Source organism: Bactrocera latifrons, unplaced genomic scaffold, assembly GCF_001853355.1.
Source record: "Bactrocera latifrons isolate USDA-ARS-PBARC rearing strain unplaced genomic scaffold, ASM185335v1 scaffold_195, whole genome shotgun sequence".
Lineage (NCBI taxonomy): Eukaryota > Metazoa > Arthropoda > Insecta > Diptera > Tephritidae > Bactrocera > Bactrocera latifrons.
This window is the reverse complement of record NW_017535463.1, coordinates 312,461-331,406: the sequence shown is the minus strand read 5'-3', so window position 1 is coordinate 331,406 and position 18,946 is coordinate 312,461.

Sequence of the window (18,946 nt, the reverse complement as noted above, 5' to 3'; positions counted from 1 at the left end):
AAAATGAAATTTGGCACAAAGGATCGCACTAGGGGGGGGCATATTTGGACGTAATTTTTTTGGAAAAGTGGACGTGGCCCCGGCCCCTACTAACTTTTTTGTACATATCTCGAAAACTACTATAGCTATGTCAACCAAACTGTATAGAGTCGTTTCTTTTAGGTATGTCCATATATAGTTCAAAAATGGAAGAAGTCGGACAATAACCAGGCCCACCTCCCATACAAAGTTTATGTTGAAAATCACTAAAAGTGTGTTAACCGACTAACATAAAACGTCAGAAACACAAAATTTTACGGAAGAAATGTCAGAAGGAAGCTGCATCCAGTTTTTCTTTTTTAAATTGAAAATGGGCGTGGCGTCGCCCACTTATGGACCAAAAACCATATCTCAAGAAGTACTCAACCGATTTCAATGAAATTCGGTATATAATATTTTCTTGACATCGTGATGACATGTACCAAATATGGGTGAAATCGGTGCACAACCACGCCTGAAATCTCGATTATCACTTTATCATGCGAGAGTATAAAATGTTCGGTGACACCCGAACTTAGCCCTTCCTTACTTGTTAGAATGGCATTAGTGGTGTAATTGAATATATTTCTTGAAATCAATTTTAATAACTAAATACAAATAAGATTTAATTGCTTTTCCAACACGAAATAATAAAATAAATTTGCACTTTGCAAATTTTCTAGCAAAAGAATATAAACTCTAACATTCAACTATTCGATATAATATTTTTATTGCCACTTATGAAAAAAAATGTCTTCAAATTATACTCTGTCACGTAGTTACATAAATATATTTAATGGGGCAACACTCTTCAACGCTATTTTGCTCTCCCATCATACATTTTTCGTTATTCACTTATTATGCTCTGCGAGATAGAAATTTTAAACTTATCTTACTTAGGATTTAAATGATTCACGGCAGCGAGCTGAAGCCTGAATACATTTTTATGACGCAGCCGTAACTGCATTTCAACCGTTGCCACTGCGGTAACGGACCTGCCACCGGCATAACTCCAGATGAGACCGCAGAAGCTCTGGCGGCAGAGAAACCAGATGCTTTTGCGTGCCAACAAATAACGTTCCTAAGCACATAATCCTTCACAGCTCATACAAACACATGCGCGTATGTGTTTTGTGTAGCAGTATCCCATTAAAAATGTCCATTTACTTGTTTAATTATTCACTATGGTTTTCATTTTTATATTATAACACGATGAAACATGATGAAAATGTTATGTTATGAAAATATTTTCCTGAAATCTATTGAATGTGAAGAAGTAACAGAACTCTACAAAAGTTTTAAAATACATTTATGTCTTATTATTGTCGTTTCAAAACAATACAAGAAAGGATATTGAAATTTGCTGTAATAATTTGACCTCCTTTTTTGCAAAAAATGTTTAACAGGCAAAAACAATAATCCGGCTTAACAAATTTTATACTGAAGTAGCCCGTGTTTGCCGCAAACCAACGGAATTCAGCGGAAATATTCAAAATTAATAGAACCAAATGATATTAATACCGCATAGCAGCCCAGCAAATTAGATGAACGGCTTTGTTTAACCCACGGCAATGTAACAACCATCGGATCTTTCCATACCGCAACTTAAACAAATACGATAACAAATTTATTGCCACGCTCTCTCTCGTATTTGATGTTTTCCTGAATATTCACCGTATTTGCGGTAAACGTAAGCAACACATGGCAAAAGTATTTGGAAAATTGTCACAAAATATTGCTTCCAAGCATGAAAAACAGGTTAAGTTGAATAAGAAACCTAAAGAGACAGTAAATATGCACCACTAAAATAAACAAAGCTGAAAACACAGATCACAAAAATGTGTACAATCTCATTAGATCAACTAACACACTTCGAGCCATCACCACCTGACCGGTGACATCACCAGTCAAGAACTCTACTTTTAATAAAGAGAATTCCATTTCATTTAAACGCTTTTTATAAAATTTACTATACTTTCTTTGAGGCTATTTTCAATACTAATTCATTTCAGATTTTTTTAGAACAAATATTTTATTTATTATTAATTTTTTCTATTTAACTGTTTAGATATTTCACCAATGTACTAATTCCACATTTCTTTTATTTCCATAGTTTCCATTTTTATTATATTTGGTGTGCTTTGCAATTTATTTTAGATCTACTTGCTATTAAAAAGTAACAAATCATTCCTAAAAAGAGAGAGTTATTATGTTCTAGGTTCTAATTAGAAGCCATTCTATTCGAAGGAAATAGACATCAGATTGTTTCACCATGGGTGGGACAATCTTAAATTTTAACTAAACTAATTGAATTGAAATCTTTCAGCAACTCAATTTAATGCAATAGATATTCGGGGAAAACTTCAACGACACCTCAAACATCTGTAATCTGCATTTCCAAAAACCAAAAAAAACTTGTGAAAAAAAAGCACAAAAAACTTTTTCGTTATGTAGTATACATAGTATGTTCTACATATATGCATATGGGTACAAAGGCAGTAAGGTGACGAAAGAAATCAATTTGCCTTTCATTTGCTGCACGGTAAATAAATTCTCTAAGAAATTACTTCCTCGCAAATGCAATCATGCCGAACGTAGCAAGCTACATACTCTTTTGTAGCACGTGAGTGTAAAAAGGCAAAATATTCAATCGGAGGATAAATTGCACACAAATTGCATACAGTCAAGCCGTGGAGGAAAGCAAGACGAAAGTGAGGAAAATTAAATAAATTTGTGAAATTCGTAGATCAAGCAGGTTTACCCAGATGTTGCTTCAGCGAGAAGTGGTGGGTTTCGGTGGCACCAGGCCAGGAGGGTCGGGAAGAGGTCACTGATGAAGAGCAAATCCAAAGTGTAAAAGATACTCATTGTCTTTTTTGACATCAAAGGCATCGTCCACCATGAATTTGTTCCTTCTGGACAAACCGTCAACGCCAACTTTTACGTGGAAGTTCTCAAGAGACTCAAACGGAGGGTCACACAGGGGTTCGACAAGACGTCGCCGCCGATTAGAAGTTCCTTTTTTCCATAGCCGCCCTGCAGCTCAGATGGGACCGTCCCGAACTTTTTTTGATTTCCTTGCCTGAAAAGGTCGATGAAAGTGGATCCAAGCAGCATACACCTCGGCTCTCAAGGCTATTACGAAAATGCCTTCAGTGACGCCTTTAATGCTTGGAAATCGCGCTGACAGCGCTACATCGACGCAAAAGGAGCCTGTTTTGAAAGCTTTTAAGGAACTGTAACGATTGATTCAATTTTTTTTTTTTTTTTTTTAAATCGACTCAGTCCTATTTCTTACCCGACAAACCATGTAGCATGTGTGTGAACAGCATAATCAAAGGAGCTTAATGACATACATACATAAACAAATAATAAATACTTGTGCTTTTGCACATTCATTTCTTAATTTGACAAAGGGCAAAGTTGTGAGTTGGTATGCAAAATTTAGTTTACCTTTGTAAAGTTTCACGTGTAGGAGATACAACAAAAGTTTTGTCTCTGCAGTGAAGTTAGTTCAGTTGTTTTATATTTGTCAGATATTGGTTTTTGTTTGTAAAAACTTTGTTCACGATCTTGACATGCAGTTTCATCAACTTCTGTCTTTTTATTTCCAAATAATTAGAGCTGTTTAAAGATATCGATTATTAAAGCCTTAGCTGCCACAGGCCCGGGTAGCTGTTGCTCTGCTCGTGAAATTGAAGAAATTATATTATAAATCTCGTACGATAAATATATGATTTACTTGCTAATATGACTTATATATCACTAGTTGTTGTACAAAAGCCGACTCGAAACGTATATCAAACTGAAAATAAACAAAATTAATGAATCTGAATTAAAAGAGAAATAATAGCATATTTCCGAAGTTTTCATTTAGCGGCTTAGGCAGAAAAAAGGCAGATAATCAGTCAATTATCTAGTGAACTGCATCTTGCTCAATAAAACATTAATAGAAATAATAATCATTTCCAAATTGTGCTCGATTCAGTAGATGAGAAGCTAGAGAATATTTGCAAATTCATTAAGGGGTAATCATGGATAATATCAATGAAATGGAATGAATGAAAGAAGTTGTTTATAGTAACATAGACATTTACTAATTTCGAATCAACGCATATATACTTCCGTACCCCGAACTACATTCCTGCGTTAGAATATTTCCACAAAATAATATTACTCTTTTAGGCTGAATTAAGCCAGCAGACAATTTCGGTATTAACTAAAAATCTTATCAGATTATTATGTGATGTCTAAACCAGTCTTGTAGAAACTGCAACTGTATATTATTTTCGAAATATGTTTTGGAGCCTGACTGCATTCATTATTCTGCACTAATGAAACATTTCCAACAGGAGAGTACATATTTAAACAAAAGCAAAGGCAAATTAAACACTATTACTCAATCGATTTCCATAAACAATAAAAATATTTACCATATATTTAAGTTCGAGGAATTACACAATACATTTCAGTATTTAAGGATGAACTTATTCACAGCCTAGTAAATCACATTTATAGATACTAATAAATGAATCAAACTCTTCGTCTTAGAAGAAGCTTTATGGAAACTGTACACCTACAGTTACATTAGTAACCTTTGCTGGTCAACCGCAGCGTAGCCGGAATTTACGTACGGCCCACAATTAACATCTACATACTTGATTTATACCGCCAGAAGTACTCAATCGCTTATACTCTTATTCCCATATACGTACCTGAGATTGAACAATTTTCATTATGCCTTTATATTCCAGTATTTTCAAAGATCTCACTTTAAAACAACCTCATACTTGATACAGGCTCGGGTAATGCTGCTACATCATCCCATCCACTTGAACCGGCACTATTCTATTTACCTTTTATAAAAGTTTCTACATCCATTTATATTTTTCTAAGGAAGGCACTTACTTCCGAATATTCTGGAGCGCATAATGGCACACTTCGGTCCTTGAGCTCATTTTCTTCCTCACCATTCTTGGTCTGAGCTAAAAACTCCCCTACTTTATCCTTAAGTTAGTTTATTGCTTATTTCCCTTGGCAGCAAATGACTAATATGATGGCTAACGCGTAGAGCACTTATAAGTAAAAGGCGAAATGCTCCAAGCAGAGAAGCGAAGAGAGTAATACAAGAAAGATAGAAAAATTTAATAGAATATATGTGCAAGGATGACCACTGTTATTGCAAGAAAGTAGCACACTGCAAGAGCTTAAGTACTTGAGTGTATAAATTTGAAGCATTAGAAGTGGAAGTATCTGGTAGTTTGTGGGAGAATTTTCGTTACTGTTTCATTGTTGCATAAATATGAACAACTTGTGTTCACGATAAATTGGAGAACAGAAATGGGAAGCTTCATAAGGATAATAGAAGCTGAAGGTATAAAACATAAAATAGAGCAGGACATAACAAAAATGAGTGTACTGATTTTCCCCAAACTGTTTTATGCATTCTCACACTATTTCCTTTACTTCTACATTATATATCTATATGGTCACAAATTAAATTTTTAATTGATAATGCGACGCCATTATGAGTTCGAAATGCAAATACGACTAACGAGATATAAAATATTTAGGCGCGGTTCTAATGAAAAATATTTTACAGCTAAGAAAGAACACACTTCAAATAAAGTGAGAATAAAAGCATATGCTACCTTGAAAACGCTCCCTCCGCCAGTGACAGCATTAATGAAAAGCGTCTTTGTAGCACCTAGTGGTAAGAATACATGCTCGTGAGTGGCCAGTAGCAATAATATCAGTGTCAGTCAACATGAATTACACTAAGAGTGAATGTATGAAGGTGTAAAAATATGCAAGTGTCGACTATTTAAGTAATTTGTAAAAGTTTCCAAACCAAGGAACCTTTATATCTTTATGCTTTGCATGCATTTAAGACATATTTTGATAATGTTGGTTATATGTTTGTAGAAAAAATTTTATTTCTTACAATGTGTTAATATTTTTCTACATTGTCGTTCTCGCCATGCATTCCAGCGTTGCACTCTGCTCGCACTCAGCATAAATCATTTCTTGAATTACAGCAATGATTGGCGAAACAGTAAATAGAAAGTGTTAAGAGAGGAGAGAAAATGAGAAAATGTACATTTTCCTTAAATATATTTATGCATAGCACGTAGTTTGAATGAGAAAAAAAAATCGTTTTGGAATTTATGGCTTGCACCATTTTTTCGAAATCGTTTTCCTTCCTTTCTTTGAATTGCATTTTATCTCTCTGTAATTTATGCTGTATATGTTTGTTAATACTTAGCTGGATGTTAAATTTGTTATACCGTTATTTCATATAATTTGGCTTATAGACATCACAATAATTAAGCTAAATAAAAAAGATAAGAGACTTGTATTTTAAGGTAAACTTACCTTAGATTTCTTACACCTTCACAATTCAACTAACTCCTGAATTTTAAATTGTCATCCCTGAACATACACAATTATTAGTCATACCCCAAAAAACAGTTTTTATCTTACCTACAAAAAAGGAAACCAAGCAAAATGTAAGCACTTTAGTTTTTCCTAAAAGTCTTAAGCTTTCCATAACCCAAAAGTATAGCGCTGAGAAACCTGCCACCGTTTTATTCAAATCATAATAAAATAAAATTGCGTGTTTTATTCACACTTCTCCAACCATTTCCCTTTAAAGTTTCTTTTACTCGCCGGTTTCAATGAACTAACACTTCTTTTGCTTGTAAAAGAACTTTCGGCCACGATCTCAAAACTTTTCCTGCAACAAATCAGTGACGCAGATAAAGGAAACAAGAAAATTGTAAAACAGTAAACAAACATATGCAAACACAAACAGAAATTGCCAACTAAATCAAAAACGGGTAAACAAAAGTGAAGATGGAATCGAACGCAGAAAGGGCATAAATGTATAACAAAGTCACTCCAACAAGAAAAATGGCAGGAAGTCGAAGTAAATTAGAGTAAATTTTGAAAAATGGAAACGGTGGAATTTTTCTGAATTGTGCCTTGAGGAACTAACGAAAGCAAATTCTTATTTAGAAACTATGCATCATCTGAGCGAAATTCTAAGTAAATAATCGAAACAGTTATTCAAGTCACAAGGCGATTGTCAATGATCAGATGTGGGTTGAGACTATTCATCGGTCAGTAGCTACTTATTATGCTTTATACAGTAATTGTGTAAATATTGGAGTGAAGTTCCGCGCAATTTTAAAAATATTAAGGTGTACTGCACTTAATTCGTTACCATATTGGAGAAAAGGAAATTGCGTGAGATTTTTTTGCCATGAATCCGCAGATGAAACTCAAAAGGAAAAAGCCCAATATGACACAAAATTTTAGAAAATGGAAAAGGCAGATCACATTAATTTTCACATATACATTCGCTCATAATTCCATATAAATCATAAAAGAATCCTTTTAGGTAAAGGAAATATTTATAAGCGTAAATATTTTACATGTGGCACGATGCCTTGCCCATTTCGTGCGAATGTGGATGAAGAAAACACTTTATTTTTCAAATTGATTTTCTCCATAAATTCCAAATAAACAATTGAATAATTTTTTTTATTAACAGACGTGTAGTTAAAGAGTTTGTGCAACATTGCGCTTACGTAATTTACTGCAGACATAAGCTTGGCGCAAAGTACTTTGCAATAAATAAATTCGTATGGCTTTTATATGAAGAATTAATACCCATAATAACAAATTTTTTTATAAGAGCACAAAACTATAATTTTCTTACTAGTACCTTGCAAGAAATACTGGTAAGTATAAAAAGCAACCCTCCATAGAGCAAAAAACCATGCTCCGAGTGCCTCAAAGTCCTTACTCTACACCCTTACCGAACTTTAATTGCATAGTAGCTGATGATCACTCGATATAGTGACGTAATCTTGATGCTACACGAGCATGTACCGCGATGCTTTCTGCATGTTTCCTGTACGTGTTCTAACGTGTCCAACATATTTGCGCTCATTTCTCAACAGCGTTCTATCACCAACCAACATCGTTGCTGTCTTTTCCACTCCTTGGAAGGAATGGTACTGCAAAAGAATTTTAAAATGGTTTTTACAAATAAAACAACAAAAATTATACACAATTAAGAAGCTCAAAGAATATTTGTAGCAACATTAAAGTTTGGCAGAAGCTTTGGCTAATATTACTGAAGCCATGAAATGATGAAATGAACTCTACACGGTGGAATGTGGCACTTGAAAATTAAATTAGAATTTATATTCAGTATTCTTAAATGATTTTGCACCATAAGGCGTGTTCTTGAAATAACTTGCTGCCACAGCAATTGCTTCCGTTTGATAGTATTTAATTTCACATTCTACCAAATATATTCAGAAACATTTGCCGACATAAATATTCAATTAAATGCAAATAAGCCTTTACTTTTGCCGAGACTGTGCTTATTGCTGTTAGAGAAGCTCGTGACAGCTTTGGTATTGAGAGGCACGGTGTAAGCTACGTGCAAGACGGATGTTGCATAATTACTCTTCTTACAATCTTCTTTAACGGTTTCACCTTGAACCTTACATACTCAAAGGGCAACACTCGGTTTCGACTATTTTAAGCAACATTTGCTACTGAATTTATTTCATATAAACAGACTTGTGATTATGGTTCCACCTGCATCTCACTTTTAGTACATTGCGGTGGTAGGTAGTAGGGCAGTAACGACTCGGCATAATAGCATCTTGCAACCAGTTGCTACAGAGTATTATAGGTTTGCTCATCTAACGGCTGTACGTATCACCTAAAATTAAACAAGATAGTTATAGGGTGCTATTATACATTAGTGTTAATGAAATTATATTGCTTTTGAATTTTATAGAAATTCTTAAAGCTACCAATTGCCAAAAATGTACTGTTGATAAATTAGCAAAATATGTACGTATATGTCTAGCCACCTCTTTTTTAATTGATGACCAACGGTTCAATAATTCACTATGCTGTCTATTCCTTTGTTTTTGTATATGTGCTTACTCGCCTACTGTATAGCAAAAATGTATACTTCCTAGTTTGATAAGATTCTGATGTGAACATCACCTGAAAGTTATTTGACAGTTGATGCTGGCTTCATTAAATCAAATTGAATTGTTGAAAAGCTATGTGCATCTGCCATTAGTCAAAAGCACTCCCATCGAAATCATAGTTTTCACTGTGTTAAACAACGATATTCCACCTATCTTTGTTACTGAAGTTAGTTGTATACAAGTTCAAGGTCGGTTTGTTCTCACTTGACCTTGACCCGTTTCGTTACTCTGTCTTTCATATATGTTATGCTCACATTTATCGCAGTCGCGAGCTTAAATTATAGTAAATATTTTCAATGTAAGGGTATCTTTAACGAGGGAAGTACTTACGTACGTGYAGTTCGGCACCAGCATACCACCAACCTCTATGAATTTCGTATTATTCCTATCCGGAATGAAATGAAGGAATTAAAATAAATGATATTTCAATGTATACGAAAATCAATAGGTATTTAGTATCATCAAAAGATTGAAGAAATAATAGTGTGAGATTCGTCTAGACTATTCAATTTTTGTTGATTTACCTAAAAATGGAAAAGTAGGCCCAGAAAATTTAATTTAATAACATCAAACGAAATGAAAATTTTAATGTTCTGCAATAAGAACTCTTTTCATGATTATTTCATTATATCTCATTCGCTGTCTCATTCGCTAGCTTCGAAGTTGATCACGTTTAGATTTTAGCGCACCAGGTTGCAGCCCATCTCTTCCTCTAATCACCTAAGCGATACTGGATTTTCAATTTTCTCAACACTTCACTGGCTCACATTTTAAAATTAGTTAACATTGCTCTTGTTTCGTTCGCGCTTAAGTTACTGACACCGGGTTTTAATCATCCAACCGAAGCGTTATGCAGCAATACACAGGCAGAAAAAAGTGATAAAACCTAGAAACAACAGGCGAATAGGGAAAGGTATACAGGTGTGAGAATGAAGGCAGAATTAGCAATATTTCATATCCACTGAAATTCACTTAGGGTCAAATATGACTGGACTAGTCCATTTAAACAGCGCGCAAAAAGTGATTCGATAAAAGAATTTGCATGGATTCGTACAACCTTTTTAATGTTGATGTGATCTGTTCGACCTGCGTTCTGTTGAATTGATATTTTCTTTGAAAAATATTTTTACAATACGCTTAAAGTAATCATTATTTTATTGATTCGCACCACTGTGCATCAGCCCAGCTTCAGTTTCTTCATTTTTTTGTTGTATGTTGGCTAAGGCATTACGCCATTCTGATTGATGCTTTTGTTTTTGTTGTATTTTTCACGTTTATAATACCTTTTCTGATGTCCATAATGGGTGTATTAGACGTTTTGAGTGACTATATTCGATTTCTTTTAGTTTAATAATTGATATCGTTAAAAAATTAGAATAATTATCGGATCTGCATGTTAGTTGTTATATTAGACATGTTTACATAGTAAATTTAATGTAATTTACACAGAAGTAAAGTGCTAGAGATTAGTGCCAAATATGCTTACAAGACACGGCAGAGTAAGTTTGCAAGTGCTTGCTAAATACAAATTGCCGACTTTGCCGACTCCTTTAGCACACACTGCCTTTTAATAGCATTTAAGCTAACACTTGGCACACCTTTTCGCTCACACTTTGTTAGTAACGCTCTACCAGCTTATGCTCTGAAGTACATTTCTAGGAGTTTAACCAACCTTGTTAACCACCAAACTCACTTGAGACCGTTACAGTAATTCACAGCAAACGCCAACTTGTATGCAATACAACAGCATAACACACGCACAAAACAGTGAATGTGTGCATTTTTGAAATAACTTTCTAGACGGAGCTTTCTGAAACCAATTATAAGTGCTTGTAGGTGTTGTATGAGAGAGTGCTGCCTGAAGTTTACTAACTGCTTTATGTCTTGTATAAGCGCAGAAATAGCGTTGCATAATTTTAATTTTGTTAGGGAAAACCTTCGACGCATGTACAGATTGTTATAATGAACCACTATTAAAAGCTATACTGAGACTTAATTCATACGAGTATTATTATTGCACACTTGAGACCCTAAGATTTTAATCTTATGTTTATTACCCTTATTTTTGCTTATACTTATCAAAAAACTTATTATACTCATTATACACATTTTTAAATTTTTTTTCTTTTTGTGTTTTTATTAACAGTTATTTTTATTAAGAGTCAAAATCGCTTTCCTATCTACAGGTATAATGATGTTTAAACAACTGTGAACACAAAATTGCACAGGCGACAGTCGATTGATTGCTTACTTTAAGATTTTTAAATGGTCGGGCCGTGCAAATGAGGCTATTTCTATAACATTTATAGCCCCGAGTTTCGGTAAATGCAAAAAAACTCTGAGAATTTTGATTGTTACATCCCCGCAAATATAAATTACCGATCCCATGACGCGCATAATTTCTCAAAACCTCTCACCTCCCTCAGGGTGGCAAATGCCCATTAATTCACAAACACTACAAGTGTCTGTGGAAGGCTAAGCACCGCTGCAATGCTCGCACAGGCTAACATTTCCTGCCCCAATTTCAACACAAAGCGCCACGGTAACGCACAGTTAACTATGGAAAAGGTTCCTGCTGTGGATTATCACGCGGAAACGTTACATTTTCGGACTTTTTTGAGCATACACACATGTGAAAGTATACACATCTGCGGTACATGTTAGGATGAGTTTTGACTTGTTTTAGTGACTAGAATGTGTGTTTCCGTGCTGAGCCTACAGTACTTGTTATAATTTTACTTATTGCCTGCAAAGTAGTGTAAATATATAATGCAATATAATGTTTTTATTTAAGAAAAAAATAGTCGACAATAAATAGTATTAAATGAATATGCACGTTGAATTACAACTATGCACCTCTTGCAACCCTGTATTCCTTTTCATTATTCACTTTTGCTATATCCTTTTATAAACTGTAAAGACATATTTTTCCCAGTTGAATAAATTCAGTCGTTATTTAACCTTAAATCTTCTCGGACCATCAAAATCTAGTATTCCTATTGTTTCAAAATAATTTCATCAAAACAAAGAATTATATAAATTGCTTCCAAATACTTAAAAAGTATAACCAAAGCACTTCTTTTTCTGTTTTACAGAAAATATAAAACTCACACACTCCATTTGCAAAAGCATTTCAGTAGCTATTAGCAAAAATCAGCAAAACCACGCTAGGCAGCATTTAAAATGTGTTAGCCATTTGTTACTGTTGCTGTTGTCAGCAAAGCTCAACCTACATACCATGTATGTAGTGTTCATTAGAGACTAACAGCACACCATTTGCTTTGCTTTCAAGAGGCGGCAACTTCGCCAATAAATTTCTCAAAGTGAAGTGGCGTTGTTACTGGGCATGTGTTAAGGTGTTTTATACAAACAAAAACAAAAAACCAAGAGCCATACGTGTGTGCCAACAACAACATCAGAACTAGCCCACCTAAAATTGACTTAGATACACAGTGTACATTCTCATAGAATAGATATGTGAAAGCATGCCCGTTTATTTTGTTTTCTGAATCGCACTGACAGTTTTGTTTGTTATTATATTCTGAACTGAATACCATTGAATACGACTTATTATTTGAGTTCAAATATATATTTTATTATGAGAAGTGTATAATTGAAGTTATGTGGCGTATCAAGAGGATATCTACTGAAGTAAGCATACACATATATAAATGAAATATGTGATGAAATCTCAAAAACTTGTGCTTAAATAGATACTGAAAATTAATTAACTAACTGTACAAAATGTACAAACCACACAAATATCATAACAAATACAGTATTAATAGTAATTGTGAGGTAAATTGTAACACTAAACCACAAGAGCAATGCAAATTAATATTAGGAGGATGTCCCGTTATCGAGTTAAATCGAGTTTTCCGGATTACATGGCATTATTATTCCTTAGCTCAAACCTACCATGAGGTAGTAAGTAAATTGAAACAACGAAGAGGCCAAATAACAAGGCACCACCAACAATGTGGGTAACATCGAAATAATTGGCAACTAATTCATTTGTATGATAAATATCTTTGAAAGCAAATATTATACTATACATGCGTTTATATAGTGAATTGTGAGAATGTGAGAATGTGCGCAATAATCGAGAAACACAATTATTAATCTTCTTAAAATATTACAGTAAATATAAGAAAGAGTACTAATGAACTTATGTTCAAAGCTTTCATACAAATTTCTTTATATATACCATAACATATTAATATATATAGTTCAAGATATAAATGAGTGTGGTTGCATTCCGGTAGGCATCTGTCCTTTGGCTCAGCCACTGCATATGCAATTAAAACTTATTTAATTTGCGCAATCCGATTGAAGGCAATGTGATTTACATTGAGACTTTAATTAAAACTAACATATGATGCCTTCCCAATGTAAAATACAAAAACACCAAAAATGTTATTATTTGCTCGCCCATCTGAGTTTTCCAAAGGTTTCACTCTTTATGGCCAATCAGGGATTAATATAAAGTTGCGTATGTATGGTGAGTATAGTGAGTATACTGATATATTTACTTGTATTTAATTTAATTAATGTTATATTATAAACCAATATTCTTTTATAAATATTTGTAAAATTAAAAATATTTTCAACGCATTCAAAGATGACCGAAACCATAAAAGTAGAGCCCAGCAGCCTCTAATATGAAGAATATTTATTGACGGAAATTCTTAATATGAGAATATTTCCACTTCAAAAGAACAACATTTTTACTCAAAAACTCTGTCAATGCTTAGTTTCTTACATCGTGTATATTTTATGTGTTCTCTAAGTATTAACCAGTGAGCTTCTTAACTCCGCTCAACATCTCTTATAGCTGAACTGATTTAAAACGCAGACCTTGACCAAGTACTACACAAATAAATTTGCTCAATTTAAGCGGTCTATTTCATATTTAAATCAATATCATTTCATAAGACACCTTATTTGTTCAATAATCACTTAACAGCCATTATATCTGTAAAGTGTCGTGAAAATAACACAGTTTACTGCTATCCGTAGTATTAAGTTGTTGCACAGGTATAATGCATGTGAGCCCAAATAAGTTGAGCTCAAGAATATTTCATGAACGATTAAGCGCATAACACTTTGGCCACCAAGTGATAAGCACAAAATGCCTGAAATAAAATATAAATAAAATATGTAAAAGGACGGCATAGCCACTGTCGCGCTTAATGCCTTTAGCACCCAATTCTAGCTTTCAACAACTGCACACCTTCCAACGGCTCCCTTTAAGAGTGTTTGTATATACTGCTGCCCAGCGTTGTGAGCGAATAAAATAAGGCAGATTTTTAAACATAAAAGTAATAAAAATAAAGTGAAATTGAAGTGGTTCTTTTAATAGCCGTATGATCAGAGATACACACTCGCTTCCATCTTAAAAGCTTTGGCGAGCGTTTTGATTTGTTCCAATATTTATATATTCCAATTGCTCCAATATCAACAGTCAAACGCTAAAATATGCATTTGAGCACTCGAAATTTACTCACAACTTCTTTTATTTACTAGATTCCTTGATAGGCTAGTTTAACTGTTAGGTGCGGGTTAGGGGTTTAAGATAGAACTATCAGATTTAATAAAAATTTACTGTAAAAGTTGTAAATAATAAATGGGTGCTGATATATTTGCTACAAAAAATATGGATTAACGGAAAATTGGAAGGTTAGAAATTATTGTATGATTCATTCATACTGAAGAAGCCGGTTCCCCTCCCTTAGAAACTGGAAGTCATTTCTGTGGTTAAGTAGGTAATTAAAATTTCTCTAATTGTTTCTGAACATATTTTGGATATCGGAACTCTGAAACTCTAAAGCGTTTTCTTCAAAATTATCACACCTTCATAGCAAGTTAGAATAAAGACCATTTAACGTCTGCCTTGTAGAGCAACAAAACTATACCGCGACGTTCGAAAGATGTACTTTTATACCCGGTATGACAAGCAAATAAAATGGCTGGCAAACCTCCATCTTACAGATATATCCCTACATATGTATATACAATGGATACAAAAATAAGTGTATGGACATTATATGCATCGAAGGTAGATATACAAAAATATAATCGACACAATATTTTATTTTTATTATATTTATATTTATAAGAAACATACATTTGTAGTAATACCAGCATCGGCAAGAACAACTTGCGACCTCAAATGGTTCGAGGCAACATCTGCGTTTACACGCCTCTACACATCCACAGCAACCACTTTGTCTCAGTCAGCGTTCGAATTATATTTCCATGTACATTTGTACAATATTATTATGGGAAGCAATAAAATATTTTCATTATAGGCGAATGAAATGTTTTGAATACCATTTTACCTCCGGCTATAAAGTTACATCAAGCGTTATTGCTGTAAGTTCTTTAAGCTGAAAAGACTTGGGTGAAACGTTAGCAGCAGAGCACAGGCTTAGAAGGCATGTTATGAGTATAAAGGCAAGAGTCGATATTTATAAATAAAACGAAATTGTAGCAGGACCGAGAAAGCGCACCAGCAGCAGTCATAAAGTGGCTTATTTGTCATGTTGAATAGTTTGCCAATGGAAAGTTATTATTGAATTAACGATTTACTTAAGGTACATGTATATTTTCATTTAGGCGCGATAAAATTATCTTCGATAAAGGAATATGGCACACATATTTATGTAAGAAGGTAAACTTTGTTCTTCAAATTGCTCGAACTCAGCACACATTTGAGACTATAATGTAATGAAAATACTTTACTTTGATGGCCACCATGAAGTAGAGAATAGTTCATTCAAAGAGAAAGATATGTGTGCATATATGTGCAATATTATCGCAACTGGCATCTGTTGTCATTTATGGTATGTATGAAATGGCTAAAGACAAGCAACTCGCTTTTGAGAGACTTCTCGTTTTCATCTAACGTGATAAAGGTTCATCAATTATTCACCCACTTGTAGTTTTTCGTACGGTAAAATATACATACACACACATTGTGAAAAGGAGTAACTACTCGTGAAAACAGAAGGGAATAAAATAGGTCACAACATGCAAATAAATAAAGTGTTGAAGCCTTAACACTACTCCTGGGTCTGCTTTGAGAAATGTGCTGTGTTGTGCTGGTCACGCTGTCTAGCTAGCGGCCTATGTGCGTTGCAGCGTTAGCTGGATGTTTGGTCGCTTGTTTGTATGCAACGAATTTGCGTAAGAATGCGGTACACTGCAAGGGGAAGCCAACATAAGGAATTGGAAACGTAGCGATTGTATACACAATAAAGAAAGTGCTTCTATGACATTGTGTATTTATATATATACGTGTACCATAATTATAGTACGTATGTTCAAACAAAATTTTTCGATATTATTGTTTCCGAAACTTCGTATTCAAATATATGTAAATGGTGAACAAATATAGAAACAGAAAATATTACTCTGTTATTTTTTTATTTAAAGCAAAATTAAAATCTTTTATATATTTTCACATATACATAAATCAGTCATTATAACTGTTTTGTAAAAAATTTGAAACTTCCATGCATCCAAAAAAGTGTTTGTCTCCTATTTACAAATTTGTTCGTAATAAAGAAGAAAATAATTAGCCACTTATAATGTCAACAATTTCACAGTGTACGTACAACGGTACATTTATGACTGTCTGCCGTTTCCAAAGCAGGCAAAACAAAGTAGCTACGGCGAATTCAACGAATTTAGCAGCATATTGAGAGACGCCACTTCGTACGGAGAGAGTAAATGGAAATTCAATGAATCAAGTAAGAGAAAATAGTAATTGAAGAGCGAATGCAGCGAATTTGAGAATATGAAGGAATTTCGCTGAAGTATGGCAAATGGAACTTCTACTAGTATGCTTTGAATATTTGATGTGGCAGCTTTTGTGGAGCGGTGAAGACGTGATGAAAATTGCAAAATAACTCTTTCCTTTGCAATTTCCTTTATTTAACTGACACCAAAAGGTGAATGAAGATGGCAGTCTACAATTCTCAAACCGAAAACAAATAAAATTAGTTCCTAACTCCCGTTTTATTTTAAAAGCTCATAAATTCTGCGTATAAGACCGTGTGTATTTATGTTCTGAAATAAAATAACAACTTCCCTAATCAACAAATTAGCCTTCCAATTGAGCAAATAACACAATTAAGGCGCCTTTGGAAAGTAATCATTTGTCATGGCGACATATAAGCAATAAACCAAAGGCAAATTTACGAAAAAAAATCTTCTGTTTTTTGAGGAAGCAGACATGAAAATGTTTACAAATGAGCACACTCGAACAAGCATACTAACAGTCGCCGCATACACTTAGACGAATTAGGGGAGTAATATGTTTCACTAAACTGTTTCCTCTTGAATTACTTTTTTCACCTTTCTTCTTTCAACTTAAGCGTAGAAGTCTGTGGCTTTGTTTGCTTATATTGGTCAGGTTAATGTGGCACGACCTCAGCCAAGACTATTGAAAAATATCCTAGTTTTAGATAGGTAATATTGTTGAAAATTTGTTGCTAAAAAATGTATAAGCCGAGTAAAATACTCAAGAACCTGATCAAATTTAAGTGGTGGAAAGAAGATGAAATATATTTGAAACATATTTCTTTAATTCTTCTTATTGTTATAATATTTTCTTGAAAATACCCCCAAATAAAATGAAAAGCCCTCTAATTGTAAATTTATTTGTATTAATCAAAGAATTATTTTAGCCCTTCCCATAAGATAAATTACATTGTATGTGAGGACCACTGGGCGTATGATGAATATGAGATTCAAAGTAATACTGCTTTATATATGAGCGCCTAAGTCAATGCAATAGTAGAAGAGTCACCGTCTGACCTCCTGCATCAATTGGGTGCGCCAATGGAAAAACCGAAATATTTTTGCAATAAAAGCGACGAGAGTCGACGAGCAATTTTTCCAAAAATTATGTGCACTCATGTATAATATGTATATGCACATTGAGGAATCTGGATATTTTTTCCACATGGAGCACATGGTTTTATACATCAATTAGCCGTAACGATATCGTGCCCTCAACGCCTTCAGTAAGCTTTAATCATATTTTATTAAGGCTTACTTTCCTTAAAATAAGCATAATGTTGCGCGTAGGTCTTTATATATTTACAAATGCACACACATCTTTCACTTAATATCTAGGTGCTTATAGCTAGAATATTTGCATCTCAATCATAAAAATTTGCATGAAAAGTACAAAAATTTCGCCATTTTCTGCAATTTGTTGCGTTTGAGAGTTATCTGCAACATCGTTTGTGATATAGGGTGACTGTTTTTAGTACTCGTGGGGATAAATGTGTGAAAAAATTGACGAAAGAGCAAATTAACCACTACCATTTATCAAAGAAAAATTTACTTATTTTTACTTAAGCCCAGCCATTTATTTAAACAATAACCAACAAGAGTGCATTGACAAATAAAAACGAGCTGTAAAGTGAGGCAATACTGGAAAATGCCAAACAACCTCAAATAAAAGCAAGTAACAGATATTTCACATCAAAAGTGTTAAGCCTTTCGGCACTGATAGTTTATGTAATTGTGCACAGATTTTATTTGAATGTGTAAATTTGTCAAAATAAGTAACAGCAAGCATTCATGCGCACCCATAAGCAAATAAAATGATGTTAGACAAAAAGTGCCGAGTCGGAACAGATTTGTGGAATAGTGGAAATACATACATATTTTATGTAAAAAATGCTGCAAAATATCGACATTCAGCTTAATGAAATAAAGGTGATTAGTAGTAAATATGCAGACAATCAAACAAATGTTGTGTTTGTACATTCGAAACAGGAAATCGCGAAAAGCTTAATGTTGAAAATTGTTGTTTGCTTGATGTAACTAAAGCTGCCATCGAGTTGCAATGCATACAAATAAGAAGTGGCCGTAATGGCACATCATCG